Raw genomic sequence first — 16030 nt, 5'->3', positions numbered from 1 at the left:
TTGGTTACTGGTTAAAGTTTAGAATTTCTACTCTGGGAGTTTTTGCTAGGTTTTCTCAAATTAACCTAGACTTTGTGCAAGATTTGGTTCTTTTCAGTACAATTCGTTTATTCTTAGAATAAAGCTTGCAGAATCTTTCAAATCAGCAACCTAGACGGTGTATTAATTAAAATATATTAAATGAGAAACAATGGGTTAGTTGTTCAAATAAAAAAATTAATGATCAGGAAAGAAAATGCATTAACTCGAACACGCTAAAACAACAAACGTATGGTGTTGAATTGAAAATGACTAACTAAAATTCACCCCAAACTTCATGCAAGAAAGAGCCATATATAAGTTTATACCCAAAAGTAGAAAAAAAAATGCAATATGGATTAGCGCTAGACTTGAACGCTGAAAATGGAGACAGCTAACCTCATTTTGGCATGTTGAAGTTAATATGTTAGATATTGATACAAGGCAGTACTTATAAACTGGAGCAACAAGATCCAAGGCTTTTTTACTTGCCTGAGAAACAAAAACAGGGCAGTACTCATATATTTCAGTTGAGGAAACAAAACTAAGTAGACTAGCAAAAACAGAGGACAAATACAATTTTAAATTAGCAGGGCTTATAGAAAAAGTTTTATTGTTATATTAGCACTGCCTTTAAGACTTCCATTGAATGAGATGTTACTTACACTGCCATTTATCATAACATGAAGTTTCTGCCCTGTGCTAGAAGTTCTAAATTGTCCCAGTTCCAACCCAGTTCATGTATCTATTCATACAACAGAAGAATCCTTTAGAAATTATCCTGTCTAGATCAAACCATGACACAATTAGTAAAGAAAAATTCTAGTTATGTTGCTCACAATCAAGAGATGTGATCAAACTTTTAGGTAAAATTACCCATTCAATGATCTCACTACCCAATATTACAACCTTTCCAATAACAGTTTTACACAGATGGATAAGAAAGGAAGAAACATTGCTGCTTTTTATATTTTTATAAAGCAAACCTGTATTTTTACTTAGAAAACTTGGAAATATCTTAAGAGTAATTAGTTTTGTATGAGAATAAACAAAATGCATACCATTGGCACCAAAAATAAGGCAGCATATGTAACACGAGAAGTTATTACTACATTAGGTTGGTGCTTTTCCAAACATTCAACAATGGGAGCTGCTCCAAGATATGTGCTAATACCCTTCATCAATCATACTAAAAAGGTAAGGTCCAACATCTCAAAAGACCACATAAAGTTGACAATACTATAAATTGCTAATGGGTCACAATCTTAATTTACAGCAAATAGATATTTCATGACCAATTTGCAAAAGGGTACCATATACTGGTACAGCTAACATTTTACAATGAAATAAATAGGCACAATTATATCAAAGTTTAGAGATGCAAATATTATTTACCAATCAAAGTTACAATTAGAGGTAGTAAAACCTTACACCTTCCATGCTATGTGATTTCTCATGAGGTGATCTCGAACCTACATAGACAACAAAATGTAAATTTTGTTAAGATATATAGTACTTATTGTTATCCAATTAAAATAAAGACATAATTAAATCATAAAACATTCCTTGATTTAATTGAATGTTGTGTAGCATAGGACCCCGTTGACCGTATGAGGGATTTCCCTGCTGATTTGGCACTGGTCCTCCCAGCTGATCTTGTCTTGGTTGGTTTGGACGCTGATTGCGGTCACCATATCTTCCAGTCTGCCTACCATACTGAATTGGCGGTGGCCTTATATGATTGCTCCATCAATGTATTTGTCCCCTAATAATTGAAGAGAAAGTCTCAGGATTTTCTATTTTAATTTTATTATTTTTTTAATCCTACAGCAGTTGAATAAATAAATAAGTGCTACACAGGTCCAACTATAGTCTATGATATAATCTAGTTCTCTAAAGATCATTGGATATAAATGCAATTGAGTACACAATAAATAGATATTGTAACAAACAAACAAAAGTTCATGTTAAATACCTCCATACTCCTTGTTTTGTGAATTGATGTAAGAATCAGGGAGTACAAGGATAACTCCAGGTAGATCTGTTCAAGGCAAAAAGTTAAGATCATGACTATTGAACTTCCATAAACTTTCGATAGTAAACTTTTGTGTCACATTAAACTACCATTAAACTTCTCTGGCTCTTCTTTGGTAATTACAGCTTGAAAGCCTGTGTAAGTTGTTGTGCTACAAGCATTAATTTTCTTTTTTGCCTCTTCCATACTATATCCAAGAAAGCAATTATTGCAATGCTAAATTATTTTGAATACAAATCTAATCTGGAGTACAAAACTAATAACATGTTACATGTCTTGAGACATAAGAGAATTTGCATAGGCCCTTCAAACTAACGTAAATGAAAGCAAATTATTATTATTTTTATATAAAAAAAAATGAAGAAACATAAGACAAACCCAGTATCATAATCAATTTATTATCCAACTATTCAAATTTTCTCTCCATCAACAGGGAAACATAAAATCTTTTTCCAAAAATCGGTGCCAGGCCGCTGAAAACCAAAAATTTATATGAATCATTCTGCTAACTAGCTCTTTCAGTACAAAACAAAAACATGTTTAAAACGAAAAGATTCATGACATGTAGTGATGTAGTAAAGAAACAAAGATGAAAACATTTTTAAAAAATGTAATCCCATTCAGACCACCCCAACCCCAGGAAGAAAAAGTTAAAACACATACATCCAAATAATTCAAAACATAAATATATAAATGAATAAGAAAAGAGAAAAGAAAATCCCACTTGATAATCATTTACCCTGGTACATAATGAACAGAAAGAAACCAACAAAAGTCATTACCCAAAGAAATAGAATTCATGAAAATTTCTACTCATTTCTAATCTTATAAAATACAATAATAGAAGAAAAAAGAAAAAAAAAAGGGGGGGAACATATACCATATAAATATATATATATATGTATATAGACAGAGAAAGGGTGAGATTAGACCTAATGTTTAAGCCCCTGGCACAGGTTTCCTCATAGGTACGAACCATTTCTTTTGGGAAGGTTTGTGGTCCTTGGGGAAATCCATGACGATGAGCCAGTGGTTGTAGTCACATCCCTCGAACAGTATCATGTCGGGCCCAATTTCGTCGTTCTAGTTGTTGATATTGTCGTATGCTGATCGGGCAGACAAGAGCAAGAGAGACGACGATCTGAACTGGCGAGATTAACGGAGCAGAGGCCATGAATGCTCTACCAAAGTAGGGAAATCTACCGAAATGAAGCCTTGGAGTGGAGGTGATGAGGAAGACGGTGCAGAAATTGCAGAAGTGGCGGCGAGAGAGCGACCGAGTGTGGAGATGGTGCTGCTGATAGTTCGGCGGAGGCGGAGAGAGGTTAGCGCCTTGGCTGCTTTTTGCAGTGGTGATGTAGATGGTCAGGAGTAAATCGATAGCCCCCTGAGATATGTTGAAGGAGAGGAAATGGGTCTCGGGTCTCAGAAATGTTGAAGGAATTGAATGAAAGGAATTTTCAAGTCTCTCGGGTCTCACAAATTTTCAGGTCTCAGAAATGAAAAAAAAAGGCTAAGTGGCGGGATGGAGGTAATATATTACCGCCCTTTTTTCATGCCCAATATAATACTCTAGCATAATACTTTTTTATTAGTATTATATTCATGTGTTATGGAAAGGGGTATTTGGTGTAGTGTGTTGTGCAAGTAAGGGTAAGGAGAAGCTTGGCCAGCCATGAGTTGGAGAGAGATAGCAGTAATGTGTACATATGCAATCCGCTCGACCGCCACGGCTGAGATATCATAGGGGAGCTAAAGTTGGACCTTGTTTTGCCACTTAGGCCAACTTATTTTGTAATCCCTAGATTGTAACAAACTTTTGAACTTGTATTTTGGGATCCCATGTAAAGACTAAAGTTTCTTTTAATGGAAATGTTTACTTCTTGACCAAAAATTTTATTACCTGAATCCTTAGTGGCTTAATCACATGTTTTAGTCCAAATGACTCTTTTAGCGAGTCCAGCACTAATTTTAAACACACATGGTAACAAACCCTAATTAGCAAAGCATTACAACTTGGTATAAGAGCTGCCAAGGCTTAAGGGTTCCTGATGATGGACTGGGCATATACACTCGCTGCTAAAGACAAGCTCGACTCACAGTTTGGTAACTATTAATATAGTTATGTGTGTAATTACCTAAATGAAATATATATGCCTTACCTGCTTGTTTAAATAGAAATCATGAGCTATTTTGATAGGGCCTGACCCTTGATTGTTGTATGTATGTTAAAGATATGCTTATTAGCACAATAGTTGCTTGTAAATGTGGTGGGATTGCTTATAAGCATTGTCACTGCTTTTGATTGTCAGAAAAGCTTATTGGCGCTGCTATACGTGCATGTATACTAGGAGATGCTTATTAGCATCATTAAAATTTTAAAAAGAATGCTTATTAGCATCGCTAGTTGTCTATGCATGCCAGAAAATGCTTATTAGCATCCTTTTTGCCTTTGAATGCTAGAAATGCTTAATAACATCATGTTATGTATGGGAATGCTAGGAACATGCTTATGTTCATTTTTAATGCTTGTGAATGTTAAGAACGTGCTTATTAGCATCTTATTTGAGTATGATCATGAACCGCCATGCTTATTAGCATGATTGTATAGGTGTGAATTATTGGGATGCTTATTAACATTGTTAATACATGTGAATGTTTATTCAATAAGTTTTGAACCAGGGGTTGTCATGGGATATTGTTATTATTGCCTGATAAGTCGAGTCATTGATTGTAGATAGACTTAGAATTATGCCTCCAGGGAAATCTAATGAGCCAGTCGGTGCTGAGAATCAGGTAGGAAGTAATGACCAGGGTCAGAACCCTCCACCAGCTCCTGAAAACTGGCAACAAATGCTTGTTGATATGCAAGCTAGGCTGCATAGACAAAATGAAGAGATTCGCCAGTTGAGGCAACAACAGGCTCCAGCAGGGAACACTACATTAGAGGCCTACCTGCTGCTCTAGTACCGGCCGCACAGCAACAGACTGAATTAGAAAACCATTGGGAGTTAGTATATGAACAGTTAAGGAAACAACACCCTCCGATTGTTTAGGGTAGCGCGGATCCACTCAAGGCGGAGCAGTGGATGTCTATGATTACATCCATCCTAGACTTTATGAGGGTGGTGGGCAATGAGAGAGTGGCATGTGCCATGTATATGTTTCGAGAGGATGCCCGAATCTGGTGGGAGGTTGTGTCCCAGACTAGGGACGTAACCACAATGAACTTGGAAGAGTTTTGAACTCTATTTAATGACAAGTACTGCAATGAAGCAATTAAGGCTGCAAAAATCTAAGGAATTCAGTAGATTATTGCAAGGAAATATGTCAGTGACAGAATACGCCCTGGAGTTTGACAGGTTAGCCAAGTTCGGTGTAGACTTGGTGCTCACTGATGGGACAAGAATGGAAAGATTACTTCAAGGGATACAGCCTATGATAGCCCGAGATGTTAGAATTACAACGGTACCTGGAGTGATGACATACGCTCAGGTAGTAGAGAGAGCCCTTACTACAGAGGGTGCTGAGAACAAGATCTGGTGCAAGATGCGCCCAGAAGGGATATGAGGAGGATAGGACCTCTCTTCACAGGATCAAGTAAGGGCGGAGGCCCTAGTGACCAGAAAAGGAAGACTCTGGATATTGTTTTGGCTCCCAGTCTTGACAAAAGGCCACAGGGTGTACAGATTGGCCGCTAGGGCGACAATGAGAACTGGAGGACATACCTAGAGTGTGCCAGATGTAGAAGACGTCATCTGGGGGAGTGTCAGGAAAAGACCTGCTTTTTATGTGAAGTTGTGGGGCATCTCAATAAGGATTGCCAAGAATGAAGAAAGAGGAACCAAAAAAGGTAGACAAATCGACTCCAGCTCGAGTGTTTGCACTGACGCAGGCTGAGGCTGAGGCTGGGCCCTTAGTGGTCACAGGTCAACTTTCTAGTGTTGGCATATCTTATATTGTGCTAATTAACTTTAGTGCTACACATTCTTATGTAGGCCATGTGATTACTATGATGTGGGGTTTGGGACGTTATTACCCTATGGGGAGTTAGTGGTTTCCAGGAGATGGGTCAGATCCCTGCTAGTGTTAGTTGACAACAGGGAGTTTTCAATCGACTTAATAGAGTTGGTTATGATCGACTTTGATATGATTTTTGGGATGGACTGGTTAACTAGATATGGGGCAACCATTGATTGTAAAAAGAAGATGGTAACTTTTGAACCTGAGGGTGAGGACCCCTTCGTATTCGTTGACACTATCCACGGACCCCGAGTACCTATGATTTCAGCATTGAGGGCTAAAGACCTATTGTGAGGAGTTTGCACAGGATTCTTGGCCAGTGTGGTGGATACCACTCAGGTCGTGCTAGTGGGACCAGAAGAGTTACCAGGGTTGCTGCCACACAGGGAGATAGAATTCATCATTGAGCTGGCACCAGGGACAGAGCCAGTGTCTAGAGCACCTTATAGAATGGCCCCAGCAGATTTGAGGGAACTCAAGGTACAATTATAGGAGTTGTTAGACTTGGGTTTTATCAGACCCAGTTTCTCGCCATAGGGTGCGCTAGTCCTATTTGTGAAGAAGAAGGATGGTTCTCTGAGAATGTGCATAGACTACAGGGAACTGAATAAGCTAAACATTAAGAACATGTATCCTCTGCCAAGGATAGATGACTTATTTGACCAATTTCAAGGTAAAATGTTGTTTTCAAAGATAGATCTTCGATCTGGTTATCACCAGTTGAGGATCAAGGAGGAAGACATACCAAAGATAGCTTTCCATACCAGAAATGGGCACTATGAGTTCCTCATTATGTCATTTGGTTTGACTAACACCCTGGAAGTTTTTATGGATTTGATGAACAGGGTATTCAAAAACTATCTGGATCAATTTGTGATTGTCTTTATCGACGATATCCTAGTATATTCGCAATCAGAGGAAGAGCATGAGAAACACCTCGGGTTGGTCTTGCAGAGGCTGAGAGAGCACATGTTATTTGTGAAATTTAAGAAGTGTGAGTTCTGGTTACCTCAAGTGACTTTCTTGGGCCATATTTTTAGTAAAGAAGGGATTAAGGTAGACCCAGCTAAGATTAAGGTTGTCATGAATTGGCTGAGGCGAAGGAATGCCTCTAAGAATAGAAGCTTCCTTGGATTGGCAGGTTATTATAGAAAGTTTGTGGAAGGTTTCTCAAGGATAGCTACCCCACTGACACGCAGGAGTCAGAATTTTGCATGGTCAGACAGATGTGAGAATAGCTTCCAGGAGTTGAAGCAATGTTTGATTACCGCCCCAGTCTTGAGTCTTCCGACAGATCAGGAGAAGTTCATGGTTTATTGTGATGCTTCAAGACAAGGGTTAGGATGTGTCCTTATGCCTGCAGAGAAGGTGATTTCTTATGCATCACGCCAGTTGAAGGATTATGAGCAGAGGTATCCTTCTCATGATCTGGAGTTAGCAGCGGTGGTCTTTGCATTAAAGGTATGGAGGCATTACCTTTATGGAGAGAAGTGTGAGATATATATTGATCACAAGAGCCTCAAGTACTTCTTTACATAGAAGGATTTGAATATGAGGCAGAGGCATTGGTTGGAACTGGTAAAGGACTATGACTGTGATATCCTTTATCATCAAGGGAAAGCCAACGTGGTGGTAGATGCCCTAAGTCGGAGAGGTCCGGGGCAATTGTACAGTTTGAGGCAAATATCTAAGGAATTGGCAGGAGATATGACCAGAGCATGGATTGAGTTAGTAGTGGGCTAGTTAGCCAACATTACCCTGCAGTCTACTCTTCTAGAAAGGATAAAGGAGAGTCAGTTACAAGAGCCACAGTTGATAAAGATTAGAGAGGGCATCCTAGCTGGAGTGGCTAGGGACTATACAATATAAGATATGGGTTTCTTAAGATATAAAGGTCAGATCTGTGTTCCGATGGATACTAGTATCAGACGATAAATTCTAGATGAATCTCATACTACCCTGTACTATTTGCATCCTAACACCACGAAGATGTACCAGAACCTGAGAACTTTATACTGGTGGTTGGGGATGAAGAAAGATGTAACCGAGTATATGGCCAAGTGTTTGACGTGTCAGCAGATCAGGTTGAACATCAGAGACCAGTGGGGCTACAATAGCCCTTGGATATCCCAAAGTGGAAGTGGAAAGACATCACAATGGATTTTGTGGTGGGATTTCCCAGACAGTGGGTCAACACGATTCGATGTGGGTGATTGTAGACTAAAACCAAATCACCTCACTTTCTACCAGTGAGAATGACTTATATAGTTGACTAGTATGCAGATCTCTATGTGAAAGAGATAGTGCGTCTTCATGGAGCACTAAGGTCGATCATGTCAGATCGGGACCCTACATTTACTTCCAAGTTTTGGGGAAGTTTGTAGAAGGCGATGGGCACGCAGTTGAAGTTTAGTACATCTTATCATCCTCTGACTGAGGATCAGTTTAAGAGGACTATCCTGATATTGGAGGACATAATGAGAGCATGTGTACTGGACTTTGAGGGGTCCTGGAGTAAATATTTGTCACTGATAGAGTTTTCCTACAACAACAGCTACCAAGCGACCACAGGAGTGGCTCCTTATGAGATGTTGTATGGTATGAAATGCAGATCACCTGTTTAATGGGATGAGATGGGTGAGCATAGATACTTAGGTCCCAAGCCAGTTCAGAGGACCAGTGAGGCTATCGAGAAGATCAGAGCTCGGATGCTCGCATCACAGACTAGACAGAAGAGTTATACGGAATTGAAGCGCAGGAACATGGAGTTCCAGGTGGGAGACTATGTCTTCCTTAGAGTCTCACCACTAAAGGGGGTGAGGAGGTTTGGGAAGAAGGGCAAGTTGAGCCCTAGGTTTGTAAGACCTTTCGAGATCCTGGAGAGGATCGATCAGGTGGCCTATAGATTGGTCTTACCTCCGGCAATGTCAATCGTGCACAATGTGTTCCATATTGTGATGCTACGGAAGTATGTATCTGATGAGACTCATGTATTGAGTTATGAAGATCTTAAGCTGCAGGCAGACTTATCGTTTGAGGATAAGCCAATCCATACATTAGACAAGAAGGACAAGGTCCTAAGGAATAAAACCATACCTTTAGTTAAGGTACTATGGAGGAACAACAAGGTCGAGGAGGAGACCTGGGAATTGGAATCAGCCATGCAGGATCAGTATCCCGAGTTGCTCAGGTAAAATTTCGAGGATGAAATTCCTGTAAGGAGGCGATAATTGTAATGCCCCAAATTCCCTAATATGGCATAGTGCTTGGATTAGGGGGTTGGGAGGCAATAATTGAATTAATTGAGTGTGTATGTTTTATGAGAATGTTATTATGTGAATTTTTTGAATCACATTATGATATGATTATGCTTGCATGTTTAAGTGTTCTAAATATGCAAGTGGGCCTGTTTCTTATTAGAAGGGCATTTTTGTAATTTTGACCTATTGAGGGTATAATTCTGAATATGTGTGTTTTATTATTGAGACCACATTATTATGTGGATATATTTTGGTTATTCTGCACAAGGCGATCCTAGGGAGCTAGTTAGCGGAAAAGTCACAACGGGATAAAATACCCAGCTCGGGGCGAGCCTAGGGATATTTTGGTAATATAGCACATTAGCGGGATTTATTGGGTACTGGGAGATTAAATGTTTATTACTTGGAGATAGTTGGGATTTATTTGGATATGTGGAATTTATTAGAAATTAGAGGGAATGGTGGTAAATGACCAAAGTACCCTTGTGGGCATTGGAGAAGAAAAATGGAGTTTATGGGCATTTGGGTATTTGGTAGGCTTTGACTTGGTTTAGCCAACTTAGAAGGTTGTGGAATATAAGGGAAACATTCAGGAAAAAACAAAAGTAAAAGCTCTCTCTCTCTCTCTCTCTCTCTCTCTCTCTCTCTCTCTCTCTCTCTCTCTCTCTCTCTCTCTCTCTCTCTCTCTCTCTCCTCCCTCCTTGGTGACTTGAGAATTTTGAAGTTTTTTAGGAAACAAAGCTTGGGAATTGAAGGTTTGGTGTCTACGATCAAGCTAGGAGCAACTTGGGGCCATAATTCAGCTATTGGATGTAAGGATTCATTCTGTTTGTGAGTTTATTTCTGGTGGTTTAAATTTTTTTAGAAGTTTAAACTTTGATGGGTTTTGAGTTTGGGTTTGGATTTGAGTTGGTTGTTGGGATGTTTGGGATGCATATGTTGTGTAATAATTCTTTTGCGACTCAGTTGGGACTTTGGGGAAACCTTGGGGTGGTTTTGGAAGATTTGGGTTTTGAGAAAACACAGGAAAAACCCAATATCTCTGGGTTCGCGAGGAGCGTTGCGGTGTTATTCTTCTATGTCGCGACATAGGGGTGTTCCAGGGCTGGGAGCCCTGACTGTGTGCTGCGATGCTTGGGGGGCTGCGCTACAGTGCTAGGCCAAATTTTAGGATCCCTAAAATCCAATTTTTAGGGTTTTTTTCCTAGGGGCTCAGGGGACGATTCCACCACCCCGTTTGGGGGAATTGGAGGTCTCGAGAGCATGGGATTGGTCCTGGGGTTCGTTTATGGAATCGAATGTTGATAAGATATTATCTGTGGGTTGTGACTAGGTTATCGCTAAGGCTCATGACAGGATCGTACTCGGGGGTCGCTTATATCTAGTGCTTGGACCAAAGGTAAGAAAAGTGCACCCGATACGTGAAATGTATGATTGGGGCTTGGCCCAGCTATTAATGTAATATGATTGGGGCTTGGCCCATTTGTTAAATGTAAATGTGATTAGGGCTCAGGCCCAGCTAATGAGCATGATTATGATTATGTCTATGTATATCTGTTTTAGTATACTGTAACACATTGTGTCTGTGTGTACGATGAATGTATTATGTGAATGTTCATTATGACTAGGAAGCTCGGTTTATAAGCTGAGATTCTGTTTTTTGCATCTGGTTAAAGTTCGACCTACTAGTCGATGGTATACTTAGTTAAAGGGGCTCAACTGATAAGTTGAGGGTCTCCAAGGCTCGACTTATAAATGAAGGATCTTTAAGGCTCGGCTTAGGAGTCGTGGTCGGCATTACGTGCATTGAGCGCAGGCCGTGATGGCTAGGCCACCCTGGGAGTTCACTATGCAATTGACTGGCTCAGATGCCATATGAATAAACGGGGGTGCGACATGCACTTGTGTGACTCTATGGTCACTTATATGTATAGTGTGTATGCTTGGTGTCAGTTATTACTGTTAGGAACGATGTTATATTCTGTGAATTGTCTTAATATGTTTTCTTGTTGAGTCTTTAGGCTCACGGGTGCTTTGTGGTGCAGGTAAGGGTAAGGAGAAGCTTGGCCAGCCATGAATTGGAGAGCGATAGCGAGTGATGTGTACATATGCAGTCCGCTCGACCTCCACGACCGAGATATCACTGAGGAACTAGTGATGGACCCTGTGTTTGCTGCTTAGGCCGGCTTATTTTGTAATCCCTGGATTTTAACCAACTTTTAAACTTGTATTTTGGGATCCCATGTAAAGAGTAAAGTTTCTTTAAATGGAAATGTTTACTTCTTGACAAAAAAATTTATTACCTGAATCCTTAGTGGCTTAATCACATGTTTTAGTCCAAATGACTCGTTTAGCACTAATTTTAAACACACATGGTAATGGACCCTAATTAGCAGGGCGTTACAATAAAGGTGTTGACAGACCAACCCCTTAGATAAGTCTTGCAGCGGCCTGATGCCTTAGGTCACATGCTAAAATGGGCCATTGAGTTAGGATAGTTCGATATTGCCTAACAACCAGGGACGATGATAAAAGGCCAGGCATTTGCTGACTTCATTGTCAAATGCACCCGGCGATTGGAGGCGGTGGATGACAACCAGCGACCGAGGAAAGACTATTGGCAAGTTTATGTGGATGGCACCTCCAATGAACACAACTTCGGGGCAAGCCTAATCTTAGTAACCCTGGGAGGCCACCATATCCATTGCGCACTGATGTTTGGTTTTACTACAACAAAAAATGAAGCCAAGTATGAGGCAATATTAGCAGGATTGCGTATGGCAAAGGAATTGAAAGATAAGTGCCTAACGATAGAAGAAAATCACAACTGGTGGTCAACTAAATTCTTGGTGAGTACCAGGCCCGCGGACTGTGCACGACTACCTTCTTCATCATAGCCAAAGACATGCTCACCCAGTTCAATCACTACACAATTGAGCATGTCCTTAGAGAGATAAATTCTAACGCCGTTGCATTAGCAAAGTTAGCAAGTGCAAGTGATGTAGAGACCCTCAATGTCATTCTAATTGAGTTCTTAATGGTGCCTAGCATCAGCCCCGCCACAGACGATGGCAAGGCTGGCGACCATGCCATTGGCGACCACGACATTGGCAATTGCACCATCAGCGACCGTGTCATTGGAGATCGCACCCTCGATAGCATCATTAGTGGCAACCACAACACTTCAATGCTAATCAACGAATAAGAAACATGGATGACCCCCATCATCAAATATCTAAGTGAAGGTGTCTTCCCATTGGATCTCAACTTGTCAAGGAAGATTCTTTACTAAGCACCTCGCTATGTAATGCAGGATGGTCGCCTATCTGAAGAGTACATTCAATGTCGCTGCTAATATGTGTCACCAAGGAGGAAACTTGAACCTTTTTGCAAGCAGTCCACAAAGGATTTTGTGGCGATCATGTTGGAGGTGGTGCCTCCCTAAGAAGATACTCCGGCAAGGTTATTTTTTGCCCACCATAAACGAGGACATAGAGTACGTGAAAAAATGCGACAAGTGCCAAAGTTTTGCCAAAATCTTGAAAGCCCCTCTGAACGAATTAAAGCAGATGTAGAGCCCATGGCCTTTTGTAGTTTGGGGGATTGTCTTGATATGCCAACTTCCTACTGGACAGGGCAGAGTCAAGTATGTAGTGATCATCGTTGACTATTTCACTAAGTGGTGTGAAGCAAAGCCATTGACGACCATCGCTTTCAAGAAAGTACTGGAATTTTTTGTGAAGAATATCATTTGTTGCTATGGGTTGCCGTAAAAGATTGTGTCTAATATTGGAACTCAATTCGACAGTGAATACTTCACAAGCTTCTGTGTTCACCGTGGAATTGTGAAGAGCTTTTCAATAGTGGCACATACAAAAAAAAAATTGACAAGTAGAGGGCTTGAAAAAGCACATAGAGGAAGCGAAATGAGCATGGACAGACAAACTTTCAGAGGTACTATGGTCCTACATGACCACAACCCAAATTTCTACTAGCCACATTCCCTTTACGCTCACCTATGGCTGTGAGGCCATGCTACCCGTCGAAGTAGATGTCCTATTACATAGAACAATGAACTACGATCAGAAACATAACGCGACACTTCTTGGTGAGTCCCTAGATCTTGTTGAAGAAAGGCGGGAGCAAGCTAACTTGCGGGTAGAAGCCTACCAGTAGAGGGTGGCTCGCTACTTCAATGCGTGGGTCAAGGACATGAAGTTCTCCATTGGCGACCTTGTCCTTCATCATGTGGTCCTCAATACAAGAGACCCATCTTCCGAGGTCCTAGGTCCAAACTGGGAGGGGCGTTACTTGGTAGAAGGAGTAATGCAACCAATAACATACAACCTAGCAAGGCTCAATGGCAAGGCAGTCCCGAGGTATTGGAATGGAGAGCACCTAAAGAAATACTATCAGTAACGTGGTCAGGGCCCAACTTTTGTAATCAGAGACCAACCTTCAGGTGATCACTCTAAATATTATTATTTTGAGCTTTTGGTATCACATTTTGGTGGCATCTATGTAATGGCTTGTAGGCCACAACTAATGAGAACCAAAATAGACATCTTCAGGATAGTCTTGATTTCTCTAAGTCCCCTATAAGATCTAATATCGAATGGCAAAACTCGTTGAGTCGGGCCAATCGAGCAAGAGAAAGTGGCATTTACAAAGGACCTAAGGGGTCGTGACCATATCTCAAGTTCGGTCGCGGGAATGTGAATGCCATCATATGTGATCAGGTGAAAACAAGAAACTTGCCCTATGTGGTAGCAACTACATGCGACCAAGAAAAACAAGCAGTTTGCTCGAGATTCACGATAGCCATCACAGGGGTGTGAGGGACCCCTCACAAGTCCCCTCGTTAATCAGAGGGCTAGTCGCATCACAAGTGACCAAGCGCCCTCGCTCTCCTAGTCACTTAGGGGGAATAAGGGATATCACGCGTATGGAACAAAGCAGCAGAAATGTAAATATCATGTAAAGTGCATATGGAACAAAGTAGAGTTCATGGAAAGTTCGTGTAAGGCACATACAAAATGAAGCATGCAAACAAACAATAGTAAAAAACAAAATTAAGAAACTTTTGCAAAGCAACATAAAGCATGGATGTGAAAAGATAGCAGATTTGTCATCAATATACATCAAAAAGCATCCTAGGTAAGCCCAATGTTCATAATACAGGAGCAAAGCTCAATGTAAAGTAAAAAAAAATAAAGGAAAATAGCGATGAGATCCTATGTGGGGTCAGTGGGGCGGTTTCCATCGCAAGGACCCCCTCGTTGTTGTTATCCTTGCTAGGGGCCACCTCGCCGACATGGTCCTTACCAGGAGCAACTCCCTCAACACCACCTCGCTCCAAAGCATCCTCATCAGTGGCATCCTCATCAGTGACTTCAACAACAGCGTTCTCCAAACCCTCGGTGACACCATCATCAACTTCACCCCCGCCTGTCCCCTTGGCTAGGTGAGTCTTGCAGTAGGTGAAGATATTTGTTGAAGTGAGATCACCCATGAAGCTGAAGTCAAGGCTACGGTTGAATCGCTGGATAGAAAACATGTTGTTAGTCTTCTCGCTACCGCCCTTATGAGTCACCTCAACCACGCGACGGAGCTTGCTGCACTCATCCATGCGGATCATGTCAATTGCATTGTGCAAAATATTCCATGCAATGGCATCCTGTTAGGCACACTTTGCAGCTATGGTGGTGTCCTCATAGGCAGAACGAGTATTCGCAAGCTTCTGCTCTGTGGCAACGAGCACGGAGTATGCACTCTCAAGATCCGAAATGGCACTCTCGAGGTCCGAACGAGTCTTTTGAAAATCCTCGGCCTTCCATTCGAGTTGGAAATAAAGTTTCACCACAGTTGGCGCCGCCTGAAAAGCAAAGCAAATTGTGAGAACATACATATAACAGAAAGGAAAGGAGACAAGTTAAAGTGGTTACTATAATTGTGTTCTCCATCTATTGGCGGGACAAGTCGAGAGAGGGGCCTGTAATCGCCAATGGATAGCTGCAGAGAATGTGAGGGCCTAGCTATTGGGGTCCTTATGCCCTAATTAAAACTCAATTTCTTCGTAATCACATTTTATTATCAATAAAAGAATAAGAAATCATTTTTGACTTGGTCAATCACTTTGCTCACATGTTTTATTTTTCATGATTATTTGTTTAATATAAACTTCTATTAAATCCTAAGCATATAGCTAATGATATGTATAGTGACGTAATCACAGTGGAATATAAATATAATTATATGTTCAAAAATAAGTTAGTCCTAAGATTAGTTGTTGACCCTTGTTTTGGTCAAGTGACACAGAGTCAAAATGCTTGATGTGGACAGATATGTTGGAATGAATATAATGACAAAAACAGTAAAGCACACAAGAATTTATAGTGGTTCAGCCCCAGAAACTGGTAATAACCTACGTCCACTTGAGCTATTATTGATATGAGATCTCAAAGGAGTGATCAAATAAGTAGGGTTCTCCGAGTTTCACAGACCTGAGAGAGATAAACAGTACAATCGTTAATCTAATAGCCAAAAGTCCCTTCCTTCAGCTATCTTTTTCTATTTATAGGCTCAAGGAGGATTACATGAATTTGTTACAGATATTCTCTCCTAATTAATCAGATAATCAGGAATCATAGGAGATAATCTCGGGATTGACTTTGATTCACCCAAGATCATTTTG

General features: G+C 40.7%; 1 pseudogene; it reads right to left on the bottom strand.

The window, feature by feature from the left end:
* Positions 1–785: 785 nt before the first annotated feature.
* LOC133785443 (multiple organellar RNA editing factor 1, mitochondrial-like) lies at positions 786–3418 on the bottom strand (annotated as a pseudogene).
* Positions 3419–16030: the final 12612 nt, after the last annotated feature.

Source organism: Humulus lupulus, chromosome 6 (genome assembly GCF_963169125.1).
Source record: "Humulus lupulus chromosome 6, drHumLupu1.1, whole genome shotgun sequence".
Taxonomy (NCBI): Eukaryota; Viridiplantae; Streptophyta; class Magnoliopsida; order Rosales; family Cannabaceae; genus Humulus; species Humulus lupulus.
Note: the sequence above shows the minus strand (reverse complement) of the source record. Positions and strands in the feature narration are given on the sequence as shown.